This window comes from Episyrphus balteatus, chromosome 3 (assembly GCF_945859705.1).
Source record: "Episyrphus balteatus chromosome 3, idEpiBalt1.1, whole genome shotgun sequence".
Classification (NCBI taxonomy): Eukaryota; Metazoa; Arthropoda; class Insecta; order Diptera; family Syrphidae; genus Episyrphus; species Episyrphus balteatus.
In genome coordinates this window covers 35,829,899-35,850,286 of record NC_079136.1, presented here as the reverse complement: position 1 = coordinate 35,850,286, position 20,388 = coordinate 35,829,899, and the positions used below count along the sequence as shown (strand labels likewise).

General features: G+C 31.4%; 1 protein-coding gene across 12 annotated transcripts in view; it reads left to right on the top strand.

Moving 5' to 3' along the window:
- The window catches only part of LOC129916287 (F-actin-monooxygenase Mical), a 124,975-nt gene that overhangs the window by 63,719 nt on the left and 40,868 nt on the right, over positions 1–20,388 (top strand). The gene's annotated exons all lie outside the window — the stretch shown is intronic.

Below are 20,388 nucleotides of genomic sequence, written 5' to 3'. Positions count from 1 at the left end.
TGTGAACTATATCCAGCAAGATCAAGTTTTTCATCATTAAAACAGAAATGCACGCAAGTCTACGTTTTTTTTTTTTTTTTGTAAGGCAACGATTTTTTTTCGTTAACTGATGTATTTTTTTCATAAGCCGATGAAGAATTTTTATGAGACAATTATTTATTTTCATAAACTTATGAAGATTTTCGTTAGTTAATGTTGAATTTCATAAGTTAATGAACTTTTTCGTTACTTAATTAAAACTTTGATAAAGTAAGCTAAAAATTCTTATTTTTATTCTTTTAAATGAGTATGAAATTTTTCGTTAAGTGATGAATCTTTTCATTAAATTGTATTTTTTGGCACTAGATAGGGAGAAAAAAATGTATGAAACGTTTTCATTAATTGATGAAGGTTTTCATATTACGAAAGTTTCGTTGGGCCAACGAAAATGTAGTGTATGAAGCGATTTTCGTAATTTTACGAAATTTATTAATTTCAGTGTACAGGGCTTCATTATTTTGTTTTGGCCGATTAGATTAAACGGTAATAATCTATAAAAAAAGGCTCAATAAATTAAATGATTTCTGTGTAGGTATGATTCTTTCCATGACTTCTGTAAAATTCCTATAAGACTCCGAAAAATCAAAAAAATCACTGCTATTGTAACTCAACGGTATATCCTTTAACACTACAATAGCCGATAGTGATATACATATGTTCCTATTATTTTTTATAAAGCAAGCTAAGCTCTAGAAGAATTTATTCTAGAGAATTTATTCATTGACCACAGAAATGTGAAAAGTACTCGTATTAATAGCCATTTGGCTTCGAAATTCCGAAGCAAAATTGATAGTTGAGAACGGTTGTTTTTTTTTTTTTTTTTTAAGTAAAGTGGAAGTTTTTTTTTCAGAATGTGTATAAGCTTTTTTCCTTATTTTCGAATAGCTAACTTAATTGAAACAAATCAATCCAAAATTAAATCGATGCATTAAATTCCACTGCTGATTGAAAAAATATATTGACGTCATTCATCTAATTATTGGAAGACATGAAAATGTTTACATGGGAAGTCTTATTCTTTTTCTTCAATTCGATTTCTTTTTTTTTCTACATTATTTGTTCGTCGATATAAAACTATTTTAGTTGAATAAATAAAAGTAGCCTTGAACTCTTTCATAGAACAAAAAAACACACACAAACACACCATTTTATTTCTTCCTTCAAACGTCTTTCCATAAAAATTATTCCTTTTACAGTGTGGGTTTTTTTTCGCAAAGCGCCAAACACACAAAGCAGCCAAAGGAGATTGGCAGAAAATAAAAAAAAAAAAACAAAAGAAAAACTTTTTCTTTTCATTTACATTTCCTAAGAGTTGATTTTAATTTTAAAACTTAGAGATAAATTTCATTTTGAAATAAATACCTTTCCCCCTTTTTTGCATATAAATTGCTGCAAACGAATTAATTAAGGTGCTGTTTACATCGTTGCATTATTATTATTATTATTATTTGTTCTTAGTTTAAATTAAAATTTAAAAAAGACACGAACATGACCAAGAAATAAAAAAAAAACTATAAAAATGCTATACGTGTGCTTTATATAAATTTGGCATAAATCCAAACTTTCAAAGCTATAAACGAGAATAAAAAAAAAAACACAATTTTTTGTATTTTTATATAAAAATTCTTTTCAATTTAGAAACAACTCTTTAATTAACATTTTTATTTATGAACACGGGCCATCATCAGACAGAAGAGATATCATTGACACCGGAAAAAATTTCAACTTTTTGATGACAACAAGTAGCTGTCAATCAGTCCAATAGACTTTTGACAGAATTAGCTAAACTGTCAAAAAGTTGTTTTGACTAATTAAAAACACAAAAAAAACTCTCAACTCAACAAGGTTTTTTGGCCTTTTTCCTTATGCGTTTTTAATGGCAGCCAGTATACACAGGGTTATCTTTTTATACAAATTAATATATTTTCAACAAAAGTGCAATGTCGTATAGCTTTTGTGTTGCACAACATGGTGGTTTGGGTTTGGGACACATGGTTGTTTCAGACACTCTTAAACAGGATACCATAAATATTTTAATTAGCTTTGCTGCTGTTCGACCTGATGCGAATGCAGATAAAGAAAGAAAGATTCTTTGTCCTTTTGTTTTAGAAGGAAATGAGTTCAAGAACTTTCATTGTTTTGAATACGATGGGAGTGTGTTTTTTTGTTCACACAAAACACTTGTTCTTTGTTTCCTTCTAATGTCATTTTGACATTTGAGAGGATGAACAAAGTTTCGCAAATAAGTATACAGTACTTGAATATACAAGTGTAATTATATTTTTAATCGGATTTAATTTTGGTGTCCTTTTTTTTCTTGCTGGAGTATATCCTTCTTTTGTTTGAATTTATAATGAGTTAAAATATTGTATGCGGGTGACAGGAGATTTTTAAAAGTAACAACTTTTATGTGAGGATGTTGCAAACATTTATTTGAAACAATGATAAGAGGAGTTGAACGTAAGAGAATGTGTCAAAAACAATTTTTCAAAGATTGAAGTGAAAGACACTCAACATACTTTTAGGGTTTTGTTTTGTTTTAGAAGTTTAATTCAATCTTTTTCTTTCTTTTCATATATTGGGATAGAAGCTGCACAAAGTTAGACTGCCTCGTGCTATTTATAAAAAAATTTTAACGTTCAATAAATGCATTTTAAGCTAAGCGTACTCAGATGTTGTTTGCAGAATGTAATAGATTTCTCTGTTTGTTAATTAATTTGACACAAGGCCATTAGCCATGTTTCTTTGGATAGCTCACATAGATAGGAATGTGTAGTTGTTAGTACTAGATTTCTACTCATGAGCAATCAACTTCCTCTAAAGAAACGCAGTCAATATTGTAGGTATTGAAGCTTGAAGAACTTAAAAAAAAGACCTACTGCAAAGAGTTGGTAAGATTCCATACGCATATGCACTCAAGAAACAGAAATAGCCAACAGTACTCTTTCTATGGTGATATTCGATACTTAGGTAATATAAAACATAGATACTGTAGTATTGTTTAGAACCTAAAAAAAGCGATACAATGTGGCCTTCAATACTAAATTGTAATAGAATATAAGAATCAATCCTGAAATTAATTTTATGTCTAAACTTGTGCTAGATAGTAATAAAATATAAGAACAGTCCTGAAAACCACATTTTCTGCGTTCCTTTGCAGGTGATAGAATACTCATGAGTAGAAATCTAGTACTTCCAACTTTTAAATTGTAATATAATTTAAAAATCAATTCAGAAATCCATTGAATGTCTAAGCTTGTACTAAATTGTAATAGATTGTGAGATTCAATCCTGAAAATGTCTGAGTTCTTTTGGAGTTGATAGACTACTCATGAATAGAAATCTAGTACAACCAACTACACATAAATATCCTTTCTACTTGAGCTTAGGATCATGTTTTAAATGAATATTGTGCTAGATCTACTAATCATCTTCTTATGAGCACTCTACCACTTCGAAAGGAGTGCTGCTCTTGATGTGCTGATGGGCAGAAAATACGTCATTTTTCAGTAGCCCGTTGTTTTCAAAACCTTTTAATTTTTCTTAAACCGATTGAAAGCTTTAATTATAAAATATATAATTTCCATTCATCCGGTTTAGCATGAGCCATAATTTTCATTTCATCAAATATTGTTTTGAATGGCGATGAAATATTCCAAATACTCGAGTGTATATCAATATGACTTGAAAGAAATCCATCATCAACACCTGTGCTGTTCATCAAAGCATGCAATTTTGCAATATTTTTTCTCTCTTAATATCTGACTTTCATCTATCATCATCATCATCATCAAACAAAAAAAAAGTAAAGCAAGAAAAAACAAAATGCATTGATTGCTATGGCTGCAACATTCCAAATAATCAACGTGATTCCACAATAAAAATACTTTTAAACGACCGACGCGACGCTACAGCGCATTGAGAAGATTATTAAAAAAAAATTGTCTATTTTCAAATGAAATAGAAATGCGTCAACTCTAGTACAAGTTTGAATGTTGTGTTGTCACAGTTGAACCGGCTTGTCAACTTGCCATTTCGTTAAGCTTACGCGACATGGTTGCGATCATCGTATAGAGTCGCATAGTTTTGTTCATTTACCGGTGTGGTAGATGTCATTAGCCTTTCACTCTCTCAGAAATCGATCAAAATGAGTAATCGTTTCGTGAGAAAATACCACCTCTCGTCCCGGTCCCGTTTTGTTAAGCCGTCAATGTGTATGTTTTAACGGCGGAAAAATAAATAAATACCTACATTTTCTGATGTTGATTTCGTTTATTTCTTGAATTCGTTATTATTCATGGCTCTTTGATGATTTAACTGTTTATTGGTATTTTGACAGATGAATTTCATTTGTTAGATTCACGGTCAATTTATTGACAGTTGACTTATTCCCATTTTCATGGTAGTTCACAACTCGAAGAGAGATTCAGAAAATTGGAGTTGATTAATAAAAACTTTCTTCACAATAGCCACATTCTTTTAGATGTGGCTGCTCATGAGAAGAAATCTAATCATACCAACTACTTACACATTCCTATCTACTAACAGAAGATCATAAACAAATAATACAACCTTTGGAACTAGGCCTTTTTCAAAAAAAAAGATCATGTGTAGATTATAGTACTGAATCCACTCATATAGTACTAGATCATCGTCTAATAAGGGATCGCGGCTACTACAAACTACTGAAAAATGGGTAATGTTTTGGGTGGTTAACAGGCGAAAAGATAGTATTTATAAAGACCATTTTCAAGAGACGCAACGCGTTCTTCTGGAAATAGGCAGTGATTTTCAATGGAACGCACTGTCAACGAAATCAATGCATTTCCCATCTACTCGAGCAGAATAAAATGAGAAATTCTATTGGTAAATGTACTAGATCATGTTCTCATGAATATTTTACCACCTCCAAAGGAATGCGGCTATGAGTAAATGTAGTAGAATAGTACTATATCATCTATTTATGAGTAGTTTACCACAACACGGCTGCCACTGGATGAATGTACTAGAGCAATTTGTAAAAAAGTAAGTGATATCACTTTGTGGATGAAATATATCAACTGATTGCAAATCTAATTCAAAGTTGTCTAATTTGCAATCGATTTCAATCTTATCGCTTGGAACGAAGTCAAAACAATGTTTTGTCGTCAACAAGACCTTAATTCGATGATCCAATAATTATGCTATTTAGAACATCAGGTTCATATATTTCAATTGAAATATTCAAGCCCTATCAATTGGTTTTCATCATCGTCTTCATTAAATTTACTCATCAAGCAGCTAAAAAATAAATTTAGTTTCTCAATCTCCCTTTGACATACATTTTCAATTCCTATTAGTAGCAAACTAACAAATTGACGTTTATGACAGCACGCAACAAATTGAGACTGCTTCCATCAGTACAGACGTCAGCGTAATAGAATAGCCCGTTGAGAAGCAATTTACTTAAGTTGTGCATCGAGAGCAGTACAAAAATTCTTTTTTCTTTTCTATTCTAAATGTGAGTAGATTAATATGGATTAATATGTTTAACATGACAAATGGGAATTGTCTGGAACTTTGATCCAATTTTCACAGCATGTTTCTCGCTTATACATACAAAAGAAAGATAAAATGAAAGCGTACAATTTCAAAGAGAGTATGAGAGAGCATTGACATTTATGGCATACTTCATGTAAATGACACTAGGGTGACTTGTCACACGTCATTGTATGATGAACGATGATCTCTAGCCCTTCAGTTTGTAGACACTCATGTCTAAACTTTCCATTGAAAAACTTCTTGTCGAACCCCATATGGTTGTAGAGAAAGAAAGATAATTCATTCAGATACAAGCGACTAAAAGTTATAGAAAACTATGTAAATTTTATATTTTTCTTGTATAAATCATCAACCTTTGGCATAGATTCTTCTATTCTTCTGTATAGAGGTATACCACCGTATATGATGATGATGATATACCTTTGATATAAACACACCTGTGCATTTTATGCATTCATAGCGGCGAGTAAGAGAGCATTCACAAAATGAAAACGTCATTTCATTTGTGTCGCACTCAGCTGGGAAATTACATTAAGTTCTTTCTTTCTTTTTTTATCTTCTACTACGTTTTTTTATATTCTGTAAAGCATCCCGATTGAAAGTATATATATACATCAGGCAGGCTTTTCTTTCTGTGTGCCATGTCTTTTATGTAGGTCACTTGAGGAAGAGTTCATAATGCATTCACTTCTGCACAGCACTTGTGCTAGATAAATAGGAAGCTTTATTATTATTAAATGCCATAGCATTGTCAGATAAGAGAGAAAGAGGTGGATTCTTTTTATATTATATTTTGTTTCTTTGTTTTGTTCAAATTGACAGAAAAGGACGACGATTGTTTTGATCATCAGGAGATTGTGAATTTCTTTTGTATTGTTGTTGTTGTGTCTGTCAAATAATATTATTTTTCTTTTGTTTATTTTAATTCATTAGAGAGAAAGATTTGATCCCCTCGACATCGAGATCATAACAGCGCCGAGAAAAAAGGAAGAAGAAGAGAGAAAGATTTGACATTTCAAGAAATGAGGTGATGACAGTCATGCATATTGCATTGTAGGTTTTTGTGTAGTGAAATGTTGACATTTAACTTAATGACTCAACTGTCAAAACGAGTGACACTAGGTGACCAGAAGACACAGCCTTCAAAAGCACTCGCTCGCATACCTCTAGTAGCTTTAGTTTGTATACGTATATTCTGCATCTGTTCGCTACATTATTATCAAAACAAAACTGACAGTGCTTCTATAATGCAAATGTAATAGAATAATAGAAAAATAAATGAAGCAAAAATTAAAGTTAATCAATAACCGCGTTATTTTAGAGATGATAGACTACTCATGAGTAAAAATCTAGTACAACAACTACACACCCCTATCTACTCGAGGTCTGTTTAGGTACTGCCCAGAACAGAAATATTTCTACGTTTGTCAAAAATAATGTGCAAAACTACTCAATTCCAGAGTACCCAATAGTAATTGTGTTGAAAACAAAATTGTTTCTTGAGGCTTAAGGGGGGAAAACCCTCTGGAATTTTTTTTATTTTTGCATTATTAATTGTTTGCCTAAAAAAATCATTTATCAACCGAAGAAACTATTTTAGTGATCTTAGCCTTAAATGAAGCCCCAAAAGTCCCCAGATAGTCCTGAAACCCATGAGTTCGGAGCCTACCACAGTACAAAAATGAAAACTTTAAATGAATTTTCCTCGAAACACGTTTTTTTTTTACGCGTTAACTCATTGGTCATTACATGAACCTAAAAGTTCAATATAATTTTCACAATAAATATTTTTTTTAACCATTTGTTTATAAAAAAACATTGTCTTTTTTCGTTTTTTTGGTCTCTAATTTTTATTTTACACTTTTTTTTTGCTAAATTTAGGTTCATGCAATGCGTATAAATATATTTTAATGGAAAAAAATGTCTCTTTTGATTATAAATAATTAACTGGACTTGGGCATTGCACGGCGCAAACGCGAGGCATCAACTCTAAACGGCTGTAGAGCCGCCATTTTGTTTTTTTTATTACTTCAAAAAAATTGTGTAAGCACTTCATGATGTCAATAATATTATGTATTTTTCCAAATTTTAATTAATGCTTTCAGTTTTCCAATAAAAATTCTTGAAAAACCCGTCGTCCAGAGGGATTTCCCCCCTTAAAGTTTCAAAGGGCGGGTTACTACTAAAGGGGGAAGTCACTGCTATCAGCCTATAGTGAGCCTTGTTCAAAAGTGGAGTTTGTTAAAGGGTAAAAATTATTGAGCTTCCTGGAATTATGTTTAAATCATTTGAATCTAAATCAGTATTTTTATTTTTACTCTTAAATGAACATTCTCTTTTAGATATTGTTGATCTATCAAAACCAAATATTTGTACAAGAAGATTAATTTCATGTAATTACTTTTGACAGATTAACCTTCAAACTTGTTTGTCTACGTTCTGTAACTCTTCCATCGAGAAAAATTTGCATGCAAGTTGCAAAAGTGTGAACATTGCGAAGTTCTTAGCAGCTACTTGCATGCCAACTTGCTTGCAAGTACAAAGTTTCCAACAATTTTATTTGATTTGATAGATGAGGCAAATTATTACTTGTACAGGAAGAAAAATTTGCATAGCTCTCTAAAATATAATTACCTTATAGGAATACTGAATATTCAAATATAACCTTCTGCCATTTCCTAAAATGTACATAAATGTCCTGTCCATGGGTGTCATAAAGGACTTTGTGTATATATTGCCTTTTTGAATTTAATAACATCATTTAAGTTAACCATAATATCAACATTTTTAATGTCTGCCAAATTTAATTTAAACAAAGAACAAAAAAAAACAACAACTTCTACTCTGCCTACAATACATCTACAATACGAAAAGTCATGATTCATGACCATAGAGAAGGATTTTGTTATTCGGTTGGAATATACTTAAAACAAAAGGATGACTCATTGATGGTGACATAACATGATGGCAAAAACAACAAAATCGATAGCGATGAGAAAACACTCCTCGGCAAGGACAACCAACATTATATCCCAGGCGACCAATAGTCTCCATCATCATATAAACACTGTGGCTGAGTTAATCATTAAATTTTTTTTTGTTATTACAGCAGTTTATAATCTCGAACAACAAAGCTAAAAGGACTTTTGATGTATATGTACAAAAAGTACTTTTAAGTTTATTAATGGAAAGAAAACAGACGTAGATAAAACTATTCTACATAAATGTAGTAGAACAAGAATGAAAACTTTAGAACAGACACGAAATAAAAACATTTATATCATATTCAAGTGACTTTTAAGTGTATATGACTGGGTCGCACGAACTTTAAGCCTTGTGCTTAAATTTAAATTATTCAAAATTTCAACCCCTTTTATATGAAAAGAAGAAAAAAGTGGCATCCTTTATTTTCCTTAAATCATTCAATGGCACACCATTCACATGTGTCAAAAAATACTGCTTACCTGTCAATGCAAGTGAATTACTGGCATGTGTAAACCCATGCATTTTTAAATCATATCCCAAGTAAAGTAATAACACGTAATTTATAGTGATGGTGGTTACTTTTCCTCCAATTAGTGACCTAAATGTGAATAAATAGAGTTTACATGTGTCAAATTTTCATCAAAAGCCATCAATATAAGAACATTTTGAATTGAAATTAAAATGTTTCCGAACAAATGCTATTAAATGTATGAATCACACAAAATATTCTTTTCAAAATCTATACTTGGAACAATATTTTTATTAATAAACAACAAAAACCAAAAAATCTTCTTCTACCAATAGAAAATTTCCGTATGACAACCCACGTATATTTTTAAATACAATAATTTCCGGTGATGATGAGAAAAAATAAAATAAACAAAAACAACAAAAGTGATTCATATAAAAATAGAGCTTTTTTTTGATTGAGTTGAGTTTTGTACAGGTGTAAATTGTTTTTATTTTATTTTTTTGTGAAATAAATTTAATGTTCTTTTAATAAATTTATTTTGTATAAAATGGCGCCTTTCATAATAACCATAATGGCTGTCATGGCAGTTAAGTCGGAAGGTTCTATCGTCTTAAACGCAATAGGGGCATTCATGCAACGGTGTAAATTCTGGGTAAACCTGATAAAATAATAAACGTGATAAACAACTCTCAAAATGCATGCAAAATTTTGACATATTTACCACTTTACCACGTTTCACACAGTTGACAATAGAATCGTCGTTTTCTAAGAGCTACCATATTTAGGATCTAATATTTCTCTTTAAAAAAGTCCAACAGACATCACTGGATTTTTAATTAATAAGCGCGAAACCATTTTAACTCTACATTACTGTCAAGGCCACCTAACAATTAATAATTGCATTAGTAGTGCATAGCCAGTGCTGACAAAAGCACCATTTTTGTAGTTCTACACTGATTTCTTCTGATTTTTTTTAAACTATCACCTCCAATGGGACGGTTCTATTAAGTGTTGACTGTCAAACTGGCCTATAAACTTTCACAAATGATAAGGTAGTTCGGGGTCTAAAAATGAGTTCATTTGACAGTTTAACTTATTTAAGAAAAATCACTTTTATTGCTAAAGTGATCTTAAAAAATTATAAAAAAAAGAGTTTGACAGGTGTTACAAACATAAAAATGACACTTTGATGAGAATCATCCACATTATGTCAAAATTTACCTAAAAAAAAAGGAGAAACTTCACATAAAAGTCAAACAATTCAATGTTCGTTTTTCGCTAAATCTATTTATAATTCCCACGGGACAATCTATCAAGTTTCTTTCGCCTTTGCGCTATCATATCTAAATCTAATAAAAAAAGACTTACCCCTCGCATTACTTCTTCTATTATACTCTTAACAGGTGTGTTCATTCAAGCTGCAGGTTAAAATTCAAAAGCAAAAGTACATCGTACCTGCTTTTGGTTTTAATGTCAAGCTTTGAGGTTTTCGTTTTTTTTTTTTTTTTGTTGTTTTATTATTATTTACCAAATGAACAACACTCTACTCCACTTGCGGAACGTTTTCGTTTAACCAAAGTGCATTTGTTGCACGTGTTCGGTGGAATTTAATAGCTTCACCAGATATTCAGCTCCACTATTCACCAACCCGCTTTCCGCGCGCTTCGACATCATGTCTACACCTGAAGGCAAATAGATGCAATAGCATAGTAAATAGCGGTATTATTGATGTGTTTTTCATCGATGCGATGTTGTTGCAAAGCAAAGTGATGGCATTTGCAACGTGCTATGTTGTGTGAACGTGATATGCTCGTATATTTGAAAAGGCTTCTACAATTTTTAAGCTTTTTTTTTATTTTTATTTTTGTCATTTTTCTTTTACTCCCCCCTCACACTTTACATATTTTAAAAAATGCTCAAAATGTATGCCTATTCAAAACGGGCGTGGTTCATTCGTGTATGTTGCTACGTGTGACATTAGAATTTTTCATATACAAGAGTGACATGTAAACTCTGTTTGAATCGAAAATTATTTTTCGATATAAGAAGAATTCGCGCTGTTTTTGTTGTGTGATGGTGAAAAGTGCGGCATGGTGGTGGGTTTAGTTGAGTTGAAACTGACAGCAGCGCAACGGTTTCTATGTCAAGAGCAATTGATTCGCATGGTGGAATCTCGATGAATGATGTTGATGATAAATTTTTGTTCAATTATGCCGCATGGCATAGCGCACATCTGGCTTTTTCGATTTATGGTTTTTTTTTTGTTATTTTGTTTTTGTTTCAATTTCTGGTGCTAACTATACCACCAGAGCCAACAGACGTAAGAAATAAATTTGTGGAGCATCAAATCGAGGTCGAACAATTGAAATTCAACAACCGTAATCAAGAATTGATTTCTATTTTTGAATGAAGCTTTCAGCTTTAGTACAATTTTTTTTACTTTTTTATTTTGATGATTTCTTCGTAACAAATGTACCTCTCAAATGCTATGATTTGTCCAGTAAGTGGATAGTAAGTTGAACTGAACTTTCTTATGAGTAGACCAGTTCAATTGGAGGTGGTAGTTTACTCATCAGTAGATGATCTAGTACATTTACTACTAGAACTACTCATGCTCTTTCTAAGAGGAGGTGAACTGCATTGATTTCGTTTAAAGTGCGTTCCATTGAAAATTGCTAGTAAACTACTTGTAGTACTTTGCCACCTCCTAAAGGAACAAGGCTATTATCGAAGGGTATGTCAAACCAGTTGTCAGGTTGCAAACTGTCAGTGTCATTTCTATTGACACTTGCCATCACGGCACCTGGCGGCCAGTGTGATATTCCTGTATGTGATATAGATTTTTTTTTTCGGTTTTACGTTCAATGTAATTGTTGGATCACTAGGCGAGTGCCGTATGAAATATGTATGATAATGATAAACAATAAAAAGGAAATGAAGGGCACCCTAAATTTTACAGAATTTAAGTGGGTTCCATATATTTTAAGCGGGCATCATCTTATTTTAAGGTGTACTTTTTTTTTGTCCGTGTCGCATGAACTCGAATATGGTGCCATCTATATTTGAAAAAATTATTGTACAATATTTTTTCAAGAAATTATATAACACCAAAATAATTAAAATAAGAAAAAGGTTAAACAACTAAAATAACTTTACGTTGGCAAAATGTCACAATGTCAACTAAATGTCACATTGTCAACTAAACTTCATGTCATCTTTGTAAAGTATGATTATTCATATTCTTGTATTTGTTCTTATTCAAAATGAATATCAAATAAAGTAATAAATAATTTCGTCAAGAGTTCAATGTAATTCAACGGCTTTGTATTAAGATGACAAAGAAAAAACGGACGTTAACCGTTTATGCTGATGCGTCATATTTTTTTATTTGGTATCAATATCACGTAAACTATCTATATAAACCAATTCGTATAGTCTTCAGCCTATACAATTCAAATAAGGCATTCTCTCTGATATAGCTTTATTAAACTGGTCGTCGAATCATTACTTTCGCATTAATTGATAGTCGTCGCCGCCAACACTTCAGCCGCTTCCCCACCGAATCGCTACCAACCAATTAACAAAACTGACACCCACGAACAGAAAAAAAAATGTCAAACGTTTCGTATTTGGTATGTGTCGAATGCAGAAAAGTCGATATCAATTAACTCTTCTCGTTTTCATTTACCACACCAGAAACAACACCATCACCATCCCAAAGTTGTTTTTCTTTCTGATTGTTCATCTTTAATCGATGTCTATTTTTAATTCAACACTTTTCCACTGAATTGAGTGACATTTCTTCACCTCTCGGGGTGAGAACTCTTTCAATGTTTAATGATAGCCCAAGTCATTGTCTGTCATTTTGTATATAGCAGAGAAAAATAAGAGGGAAAGTTGTGATGATGATGGCTGTTACAGAGTGATGTATTGTGTTCATTTTAATTAAATTAAAATGATATTTTAAACTTTTGAACAAAAATTACATCTAACTATACTACAGACCTCTTCAATCATTAAAAGGGTAGCGCTCTCTTAAATAAGAAAGAAAGAAAGAAATAAAGAAAAACCATATCGTTTCTTCGGTGAAATGTCAAGGAAGACATTAATCTTTTGAAATGCAACAAGACGACAAGACAAGAAGTATATCGTTGTCGAGCAGCAATGAGTGCGGCCAATTAATCTTTTTTTTTTTTTTTCGTTTTAATTTCTTTCTTCTCATTCAAGATCGCGAAAAAGATGTCTTTTATGAAGTGTTTTACAAGACGGGAATCTTATCTTTCTTTGTTAAACCAAAAAATATGCATACACTGGGGATTATTTCGTTACAATCATTGAACATTTAAATTATAACATGAATTAGTCAGTGATATATGTATTCTGGAAAACAAGGCTGCAACCATTTTTGAAGCTCAATTTTTTAAAATCTGACCTGTCACGTTCTAGCCTTTTACTTTCTAGGCCTCTTAGAAACACAATCGTTTCTCAAATGGGATTCCTTCAAATACTGTCAAATGTCATTACCATGTCCTTCTCCATTGCGAATCTCAGGCTTGTAAGCCTTTAAGCAAAATATACTTTTATGTTCAAAAAGATTTTTTTGCAGTGTTTTTGAAAAGGGTTGTCATGTTTTTAGGGGTACCTCAAACTTCTGTTTGACATTTAAAAAATTTTCGTGATCAAATTACAAGGATATGAAAAAGCTATAGTCATGTAAGTACCTACCAACTTTTCCTCTAAAATCGGTTGCCAGACAGAAGTTCCTAATATAAAAGTGGCAACCCTATGAGTTACTTTTAAGAGCTAAATGTTTTGGCTCGATTAAAAGGAGCGTTATTAGCTCCAATTCAAATGACAAATCAATATCTTAATTGCGGTTCTGAAGATGATGCGGCGCGGTGGCGGCACGCGTTAGGCATTGCAGTTTTCAACTCTTCACTTCTCAGTTTATTTTTTGAATGGCAGTTATTTGCTTTATAAACTTTTAGCAATTCACGTTTATCTTAAATAAATTCGCCTTTTAAAGAGTCCTTTTGCCGTCCTAACTCATTATTTCCAACTTCAATGACGTCAAACGAATTCCAATACTGCCATCTTCTTTCTTATTTGACAGCTTTAACTGCGACACTTTTCTGAAAATGTCAAAGACAGTTTTAAGATTAGTCTCACTAAACCGCGCCCGACTCGTTTTGACGGCCTCACTCCGCTTCTCATTTTGAAAGCCAAATGAGCCTAAAGATTTTAAATGAGTTTAAAATGTCCTCTTTTGGCTATCTTTTTCTCACCATGAAGTGTAAGTGATAAAGCACAACAGAAATGGCGAAATGAGTCGGCGTAAGGAGGTCATTTAAATGCGGCACTTTTCTAAACTGTCAAATGTCAAACCATGAACACAAAATAAACAATAATATTGTATATTCCTTCTTTGATAAATTCGATATTTCTTTTAAAAAGAAAAGTAGGCCTAAAAACTCCTGGTACAAGCAAATGCAAAAACATCAGCATTCAGTTGGCCTCAGAAATGGAACAATACCAAACCGGGAGGCTTGCGATTTCTGAGCTCAATCCGGCGAACCCCACACAGGCATAGTGGCATAGTTATGATCTCCTCGACCTCGAGATCATAACAGCGCCGAGAAAAAGGAAGAAGAAGATAAATTCGAAATTTGTCGTACATACGAGTATATGCCTTTTTCTCTTTATGTAATTCCAGTTTATCTACTAGGCCTTCGATGTTAACCAAGTGAAAATGATAACACTGGTTAACAAAATTAAACTTTTTTTTGTTGCCGTAACAAAAATATACTTTTCTAAAGGTTTTCGGTGTACTGAACTCGAATCCGAAGTAAAAAAAAATTAATCAGCTCCCGTTTTTTGAAACATTACCGTTAGAAAATGCAGTACTTCGGACCTTATTCTTTTATATAAGGAAAAATGTTTGAGCAAATTTAGTAACGGTTTTTATAAGAACTATTTCCACCTTTTTAAATATGTTTAAATCTTTCCGTTATCTTTTTTACTGCCCGAGATATCCTCAGTTGTTTGGTATTTTTATAAATTCTATAACGTCATTATCTCCTTTATGATATATGAAGCCAAACCCACTTAATTCATTTTAAGATATCTCGGGAAATACAAAAGATATTGAAAAGATTTAAACAGGTATCGAAAGGTGGAAAACATTTCTTATAGTAACCATTACTAAATATGCTCAAACAATTTTCCTTATACAAAAAAATAAGGTCCGAAGAACTCAAAAAAACGTTTTTTTGCATTTTCTTACGGTTATATCTCAAAAACGGGTGCTGATTAGTTGTTTCAGATTCGAGTTCAGCACACCGAAAACTTTCGGAAATTTTTGATACAAAAAAAAAACTTTTTTAGGAAATTATTTCGAGTGTATCTATTGAAGAGAACCCCACTGCAAATTCGCTTAGTTCTTTTCCTATCTATATTCAGTTCAGACTAAAAACGATTACTTCTTACAGCAGTGATGCCAATAAACTTTTGCATATATAAATTGCTTTCTGCTGCGGTAAGAAATAATAACTCACCATTACCATTTTGTGGCGCTTGCATTCTTTGTGTCTTGATTTTGGCATCTTTGCCGGACTCATGCCGATGCGGTTCAGGTGACGTTTTTTTCACTAAATTATTTATCTTCAGTCAAAAAGAGAAAAAGTTGAATAAGGGAAAAAGTTTGTCTGATGCAAAAGCACCCTTAAAAAAAATCTCTTTTTTTTCGTGGAATAAAAACGCGATATAATGGACTTTGGGGTGAATCACATTCAAAAAGACATCAACTTGAGAAAAATGACAAAAGTTCTTAGTTCCAGCTTCAGACGCATTTAGAATTACACAAAGGTCATTGTCGGTCGTAGTAGTTGGTGAATGAACATTAAGATATAAAAAATTTTATTGATGGTTTGAGAAGTCTTCTTTCACTTTTCCTTCCTTTTTTTTTTTGTATTTCTGTACCAAGTTTTATTTTTCTTTGTTCATTATAAACACCCGCACCACACGGTACTGCCATCAACAAACTAGCTGGTTTGCTGGCTAGTCAAATGAAAGATGAGAACTTTTGCAATCAATATGAAAAGTCTATTGACATTGAAAAGTGTTTTTCTTCTTACTTTCCTTTGTCTGTTTGTGATTGTGTTGTGCTGGGTTAGGAACGGAAATGCCAATCTAATAAAAATCGTCTACCGGCAAAATGTGTATAAAAATAAAAATGCCAGACAGAAAAGAGGGTCGATTTTTTTTGTTATTGTATGCACAACAAAGCGTTTGTTATGGGAAATATTCAAATTAAGCATGTTGGTGTTTTCTTTCAATAATGTAAATGTTTACCTTTTCGATTAGACTTGCAGAGACATCTAGTGTCAATTAAAATTAAACTAGATAGTTTTTGTTGGGTTTTATAGTGTTATGTGTGTGTTGCCAACTTTAAACTGTTGTAACAACTTTAGCGGGATTTTTGTATGCGAAAGTTGTGTTTTGCTAATTTTTTAAACCCATATGATGCTTCTTTTTTCTCATTTTTAATGCATTAAGCCTACAACGCAAATCGGGCTAAATTTTAGCTGAACTTTTTCTCTCCAAACATCCTATCTAAATTTTACCTCCTTGAAACCAGAACTGCGACCTTAAAATTTTTTGAACCAAATATCTCCGAAACGTAGGGTGGACAAACGACGATTTTTGGTATATCTATAGAACTCGAGATGGAAAAACGACAGAAATTTTAATTTTTGAAAAAAAGTAATTTTTGAAAAGAAGGAATTTTTGGGGATTTTAGGGGACTTTGAATTTTTTCAGTACAAAATTTGTTTTTTGAATATCTCCTAAACGTAGAGTGGACAAACGATGATTTTTTTGTTTGTATCCATTTCTCGAGTTGGACAAACGATTTTTGAAAAAAAATTAATTTTTTTGGGAATTTTAGGGACTTTGAAATTTTCAGTTATTTTTTTGTATGAGAATTTTGAAAATTTGTTTTTTGAATATCTCTTAAACGTAGGGTGGACAAACGATTATTATGTATGTATCTATTTCTCGAGGTGGACAAACGATTGCAGTTGGTTTTATACGTCTATCTCAAAATTTGAGCGTTTTAGACGATTTTTCAGACTTCCTATGAAAAAAAAAAAGAATGTACTCTAAGGTCGCAGTTCAGCTATAAATTTTAAATTTAAGTTACTCTCTTTTATCAAAACGAAATTATAGTGTTGCAGCGACAGGTTTTTTAAATTAGATCCAAACATTTTTTGACCTGTCATTTTATTTAAAATAAATTTGGTTTTGCTTCTATTTTATCAAAAGAGGTATTAAAAGTTGCGTATTAACGAGCAGCTTTTAAAAATGATCTTCCTTATCAATTTGAACACAAATTTTCGTGTTCTACCAGTCTCTAGGATACAAATATGGTATTTATATAATTTACTTTCGCGTTTTTCTGATCGAAAGGGGGACCAAATGTTGTGTTTATATATAAGTTTAAACTCTGAAACAACAAACAATAACCTTATTGGCTATTCTTTCTTCAGTTATAGTTAAATAACAAAAAGTAGGTAATTAAATGAACTAAAAAAAAAAATAATACATGAAATTGATATCCATAAGCCATAACTATAATTATTTGTTCATAATGTATAGTCAAAGAGTATCTTAAGTCTTCTTACACTATTTATTGCCTCAATGCGTGAGCGAAATTCACAATCAGACCAGAAACATTACACAAAACCAAAACAAACGATAAATTGTTTTGCGATTTTTTTATTTAATTTTACGTATACTATTATGTGCAATAAGTTTCCGTCTCATTAAATTGCGTACGCTTGCTTTCGCATATACATACTTCATAAGCACGCTTATTTTGGATCGCAAGCTTTGCACAAGTGCATTCAAACGTATAAAATAAGAACATAAATTTTTATATAAGCAAATCCAATTTTAATATCAAGTCTTTCTTTGATAAAATAATTAAATTTAAGTCCGTTTTTGGATAAAGAAATATTAATTAAACACACAGACATAAAGTTGTGCAATCAATGTGAGCGTTCAATGCACGCGTCTAGAGTAGGTAACTTGATTTTTATTTTACATTATAAATAATTCATATTTGTTTATAATTTATTGGACGACATCATCAATCTTCTGTTTATGACGATAAAGCATTGAATATGGTTTCCCTTTTAAGAGAGAAAAAAAAAAGACTTATTGCAATTGAAATTCTTTTGGTGTGATATCGGAAGCAGACTTTATTCGCATTGAAATGAATGAAAAAGATGTGTTTGGATTCAACGATTAATTGTTTTTTTTTTTTGTGAGTTTTTTTCGATTTAACACGAAATGAAATTTGTTTGTCATGAGATCTGCTGGTGACAGTTTAATCTATGTCAAATGGTGAACTCTCATGAGAATGCTTCCTGGTAGAGATTAGGCATTTGGATTTTTTTTTTTTTCAATTCGTGGTACCCTACCAAGATTTTGAATTACAGGAATATTAAGATCAAAAATGTCTGTAAGGCTCCTTACCGTGGCTTGAAAACCTTGCGTCGATTTTCATAAAAATCTTTTCAGTCGTTACAGAGAAAGTAAGAAATCAAATAAAAAAGTTCAAGAGCCTTTAAAACTTTTTGCTTAGTAGGTACTTCAATACCAATTTCTAATAAGAATAACATTCTCGTAATAACTTAACAATGACAGTTGGAAAGTGGCGGGAAATTTAAAATACTTTTTGTTTTAGTATTATTTTTCAATTGAAGGAAAAAGAAAAATTATAATTGAAACGTAATGAAAATTATAATTGAAACGTAATGAAAATTTCAAAATCCTCTTAAAATTTTAACAATCACTTTTCTACATGTTGAACTTTTGCCAGGCACAAGAATTATTGTTTACCTGATGCACACGTGCCCACTTAAAATAAATAAATAAAATATTTTTCAATACACTGCAAAATATAGGAAAGCCATAAAGCACATATTTTGTTTTTCATATTTCTCAAAAAAAAAAAAAAAAAAACTCTTACAAAAAAAGAATCCCACCAATTGTATACATTTTTGGAATTAGAAATTTCATTTCGTACAACTGTGTGTCATCCTCATCATCAACATCCCTTTTTTGAATGCTTTCAAATGAAAACAGACTTTTTTGGATAACGTCCAAAAATATACAAAAATTCCACGGCACTATGCACTTGTTTGTCATCATAATATTTCAACTTGTATATGAAATCGATTTTTAGAAGCATTCACAGGAAAAAAAAAAAGAAATTAAAAAAACAAAAAACCATGTAAAATAGACAACAGTAAGGCAAAAAAAACAAGAATTGTTTTTAGATATATGTATTATTGAAAGTACCCAAAAGAATTCGGAAACTAGCACAACAACTCTGTCATTTGGAAAAAATCTACCGACTTTTTTTTGTTTTGTTATGCAAAATTCATATAATAAAAATAATATTTGTCTGTTATAAAAATTATGAATGCAAGTTAAAACACTGAAAGAGGTCAAAGGGTTAAATATGGATTATTCAAATAACTGAAATGATGTCTGGTTTTGTTTATAACCTAGATTTTACAGATGAGAATACATTCATTGTGTAATGTTAAGTGTGTAAACTTACTTATGCACGATAACAATTCTTATATTTGAAAATATCTTTAATCTAGATTTTACTCTTCAAATAGAATATTAGAAAATAGTCATTAAAATAAAAAAAAAATAGAATTATTCCCAAACTCAGACGAAAATATATATTGCAATTCTCGTGTTTTATACTAACCATTCCCGAATATTTACAGAACCTCTGAAATTGTTATGTGATTTTAGAGTAAGTAGTTTCATATGGAGGACTCACAGCTGACTTGGTCCATACCAAGTCAAAAAAAAACTGCGCAAGTCTTAATTTTTTTAAGGTTTGTCATTAGAATGGCCAAAAAGTGTTTCCTTTCAAACTGTCATTTGTTATAGGAAAATATTCACCATAAATGATTCAAAAACTTTATTTTTGGCTTGACGATGGACGATGTTTACCAACATTATAGAATACTTCGAAATAATATGTCATATACAAAAAAAGCACGTATACACCACAGTGCCTACCCACTTTGGTTAGAAACAACATATCGATGCCAAAGTGGAATATCTTGATCTTATGAAGTCTAGGCTTTTTTATCAAAACCATAAGTTTTATACATTTTTGAAAATGTCTAAATGTGTATTTTCTAAATTAGGCAAAATCAATAAAATCATGCCTCTAGAATTTTTGCAATGGCTAAAGGTCTAAAGGAATGTTTTTGTCGCTTAATCTAGATTTTAGGTATGCAAAATTTTCACATACCATT